Genomic DNA, 5,191 nt, shown 5'->3' with positions numbered 1-5,191 from the left:
GAATGTTGTGTTGGTAATGATTTGGGCTTTGTTAAGAAAGGGAGGAATGTGGTAGAAATAACTGTTTCCTGGCTTCTTGTTACCAACTTAAGCTGGGAGGGCCTACAAAATGTTAGGACTTCTGCGCTGCTTTGTGAACTTCCATAGTTCTGAAAGTAATTTACCATATTTCACAGGTATTTAAAGAAGGTAGTTGTTCTGACATTTCTGCTGGTCTGTGATTTGTCTTAACTTTCATTTTATAGTCCCCACCAGCCTAGCCACTGGGAGCCAGGAAACAATTCACTTTTATTCTTTTAAGAACTCTGAACAACCAACATAACATTTTGCGTGCTTACTGTTATATACTGATACTTATATTTTTATATATAAATAACGGAACACTTTCTAATTGACTGCCAACTTCATAAAGAGTTGTGAAATATGTTTGCTATATAGACTTCTCATTGAACAAAACTAAAAACTAGTATCCAAGTCAACAAAGCAGTATTCCTATGCATTTCTACGGCATGGAAATAGCCTTGGTATGGATAGAGCCATACCTCACTATATTTGCTAAAATGGGATTCTACCTGTCTCTTGTTTCCTCTTTAGCCCTAAAAAACTGGCTGTTTCCTTGTACATGGATTCTATTCTTTGGTAGAAATATTTTCATTGCACTATGAATAGTATAATAGTAAAGTGGTTGGTGATTACAGTAGGGTCACTAAAGATAACTGACCTTTCAGTGTTTACATATAACTACTTATAGGAGAGTGTAAATTTGGTGCTCTTCTTGGTTTAAATTAGATACTACTCCCATTCTTGTAAGTAAAACTTCAGCTGTGGCTGGCTGAAACATTTCCATCCCTATCCATTTAATATGTATATTAAACCATTTAATAATGCAAGTATTTGATATGCTTTTTTTTTAAGTTGGTATTAGGATTTTTTTTTTAGGAGTTTTTTTTTAGTTCATGTAAAACAAAATTTAGCATTTGTTTTGAAGTGGTAATGTTAGTTCTTTGCTCAGACTAAATGGTATTGTGTAGGAGTAGAACAGACTGATTATAGAGCATGGCATTCTTGCAGTAATTTTATTAAAAAACAACAACCTGCCTTTTGTTTAAAAAAGGAAAACTGATTGGATTTTTAAAATGTTAATATTCATGTCTGTCTTACTGATGAAGTGATTATCAACTCAGTTTTGTTAGACTTTTTCTTAGTACTATGTGCTAAAACACCCCCATAGTTTTGTGTGTGAGTTATTGTAGAATTTGTAAAGGAAAAACATTTGACCGCAGTGGTATACTACCAGTTTTATTACCATTAAGAATCCAGATATTAAAATTGGCCCTTGGGGAAAAGGTCAGAGCCTTGGGATTATGTCATTTACCAGGCATTAGTATTTCTAGTATTCACTTTTAGCTTTGCCAATATTTGTAGAGGGAAATTTAGCAGGTAAAATCCATTTACTTTTTCAGCCCTCCCCTCTTGCTTCTCTATTAAATTGAATTGATGGCTATAATCCCTGGTTTTTTTTTCCAGATTAGTAGATTAAGTTGGAGTTAGGAGTACTCCATTAGTAAAGATTATACATTAACATACAAGTAGAACATAAAATCAGGGGTGGGGCAAGAATCTTCTTTCTCCAGGGTCCACAAAACTGCTATGGACAAAGGATAATGCTTATAAATTAATTGAATGCAGAATTTAAAGCTAGAAGGAACTTTTAAGGGATCATTGAAACCCAAACCCAACTTTTCCCTCCTTACTCCTCCCAAACCCAAATGTTGGCAAAGTTGTTTAGGCTATCCAGTTTGAGGGCGATTTGATAAATTCCAGCACTGAATGTTATTGAAAAGTTTCTGAGTAGGTTGTGTAAGTTATATTTCTGGACCCTCAACTTCCCCTTATAAAATCACATTATTATAATCATGTATAAAGCTTTCTTATTGAGGTTTGCATCCCCAGGCTTCAATTGATACTGATATTTTTTTCTTGGGAATTTTATCTCTTGCATTTATATCTATACATCTAAATGTAATCCGTGTGTTTTGTCTGCATGCTAACTTTGGTGTTGATAGATCAGTCCAGTCCTTACCATGGTTACTCTTTTATCAAATGTATCTCTAATGCTTTTAGTCCACTCTTTATCTCACACACACACACAGCTAAACACCCAAGGCCAGATAGATCTCCAGTCAGCAGATCATTAACATTGCTTTTAATTACCTAAAGATATAATCCATGAAAAATAGATGTAGAAGAAATCTGGTCCAAACCCTACTCACCTTTCTCTAGGGCAGGAGTTCTTTAATTTACATGGAATCTGTGTAAACTTTTTATAATAGTTGATAACTTTCAATATAATTGGTTTCCTTTTTAATGTTATGTATTTTGTGCCTTTTAAAAAACATTCTGAGAAGGCCATAGACTTCATTAGACTGCCACAAGGCTGGCTCCATGACAAAATTTAATAACCCCTGCTTTAGGGAAATATCAATCACAAATGGAACGTAGTCCTTGCTAGTTTTCTTTGTTCCTGTTCAATATTTCTTTTGATTGTAGTGCAAGAAGTTAAAATGCATGCATTTGGTGTCACAAGTTGTTACTAATAACAGTTGGCAGCACTTGCTTTCTAAATGAGTGATTTTGTGATTAAACTCAGCGCTATACCCAGGAGAAATTAAAAAATACTGTACACAGGTCTTAGTAGTCCTTTCCTAATAAAATGTCTTGGGGCTGGTAAAGGCCTCATCAGGAAATGAGGCAGAAGATGTGCCTTGGGCTTCCACCACCTGTCTAATCTGGGCAAGGCTGAGGTCTGCTGTCTCAGATTGGCTTTTAGGCAGAGTTGATTGGGGGGAGGTGATAGTCCTCCAAATGCCAGAGATTTGGTGGTTCACCAGCTGTTGGTGGGGATAGTGCTGTATTTCACCACCAAAGAAAGTCCACAAATTTTCCCTTTGTATACAAAAAAGCCTTCTAGCTGATGTTGATAAGTCGATTTTCTATTTTCTAGGACAATGAAAACTGAATGGGATGGCAGAGTGTAGGGATGCGGGTCATATCTTATGTGTTATAGGACGGGGAAATCTGTGAGCCATAGGAAACAGAGTACTACAAATAATTACTGCCTTTATGCCCAGTTGAGCATTATCAAAGCTTTAGAAACATCTTCCCTGCAGTTTAGGAGTGGAAGGCAGAAGATTGAAATTGTAATATTATCTAGTTAAGCAAAGTGCCCAGAAAAATTTTACTTTTATCTTCCAAATGGCTTTTTCCATCCCTAAGGGAAATGGCCTTGAAGTGAGTTTGAACAAAACTTTAACTTGGTATTTGAAATTTTAATGCAGGGGAGAAAAGGTTTCAATTTAGCAGTGGCTATGTACACAGACACCTGAGTATGTGTACTTCCTTTAGTAAGCATTGGCTTCCATTTAGACATACAGAAGGGTGAATTCCTGAAATCAAAAGCAGTAAGCCTCCTTGTTTGAAATGTGGGCTTGGCCTAGAACCACAAATACCAGATGTGTCAGGTATTTGTTCCATGTCATGCGTCCCAGTCCACCAGCATAACATGACATTTGTGCTCTCTCCCCCCCCCCCCCACCCGAGTTTTGTGGGCATAGAATTGGATAAGGGAGCCAGAGTTGAAATATCCATTGAGCACCTAAGTATTTTGTAAACATGAATGAGATATCTAAGAGCCCAGAAAAATTTTCCATTTATAGAACTTTCAGTTTCCAAGCTGTATTGCCCAAAGACTTAAAACTTTTTACTTTTTAGTCCACAAAATTTCAGTGACAGTCAAAGTGAACTCTGCGTGACCCTTTGGCAGGGCACCTGAGCATCATTTTCCTAAATTTAAAGGTGTGCGTTGGGCTAAATAACCTCATAAGGCAGCTGGGCCTGGAGACGAGAAGACTCATCTTTTACAAATCTGGCCTCAGACACTAGCTGTGTGACCCTGGGCAAGTCACTTGACCCTGTTTGCTTCAGTGTTCTCATCAGTAAAATAAGCTGGAGAAGGAAATGGCAAGCCACTCCAGTATCTCTGCCAAGAAAACCCCAAATAGGATCATAAAAGAGTTGGATATAGCTGAACAAGAAAACTCTTTCCATCTCCTGTGTTTATGATCTGAGATCCTCTTTATTCAGTGACTGCTTCAGTTACAACTACAATTCCACAACATTTTGATTATCTGAATAATCTCTTTTCCATTAAAGTTCACTATCAAAAATTACCCAATTCAGATTATAGTGATTTCTGTCTACTGACTCCTAGGTTAGTCTCCCTTAAGGAGTTCAGTATTTGGATCAGTGTTTTTCTCTCCTCCTGAACTACTCTTGTTTTTAAATTTTATTCTGAATTGAAGAAATAAGCATTTTTGCAATAACTTGGGGAAAAAAAAGATAATTGCACATGAAATTGCAAATCTGTTATGCACAACTTGATTTTCCTTTTAAATGTTATTGTGTAACTCACTTCAATCTACCCCCCCCCCCCCGAGAATTACAGTAGACACATTTATGTATATACATGTAAAATCATTCTATACATTTATTAGTTCTTTCTCTGGATGCAGATAGTCTTCCCTCATGTGTCCTTTGTAGTTAATTTGGGTATTTATAATATTGTCAATCTGACTTAGTCACTCACAGTTGTTCTTAACACTATTGCTGTTACTGTACACAATTTTCTCTTGATTCTGCTCATTTCGCTTGTTATTTCGTGCAAATCCATGTTTTACTAAAAATTCAGCTCATAATTTCTTACAGCACAGTAGTATTCCATCACAATTATATACCACACCTTGGTTAGCCATTCCCCAATGGACAGGCATCCTTGAAATTTCCAACTCTTTGCCACTACAAAGACTTGCTATACATATTTTAGAACAGGTTCTTTTCCTTTTTCCCTAATCATGTTTGAAAACAGACCCTAGTACTGGTATTGCTGGATCAGAGAGTATAAGCAGTTTAAGGGTATAATTCCGAATTGCTTGAGGGGGGACTTCCATCATAAATATTGGTGTAATATCCCATCCTCACTTTAATTATGCCATGACCTACTCTTCCACTCCACATCTTTCAATTTCGTGGTCAAAAGCTATTGACACTCCTCTAGTGGATCATCTCTTAGCCTAAGAGCTATTTTTCCTTACTATGATCTCTAATCCCATCCACTCATCACTTCTTTTTTTAG

This window comes from Dromiciops gliroides, chromosome 5 (genome assembly GCF_019393635.1).
Source record: "Dromiciops gliroides isolate mDroGli1 chromosome 5, mDroGli1.pri, whole genome shotgun sequence".
NCBI lineage: Eukaryota > Metazoa > Chordata > Mammalia > Microbiotheria > Microbiotheriidae > Dromiciops > Dromiciops gliroides.
Note: the sequence above shows the minus strand (reverse complement) of the source record.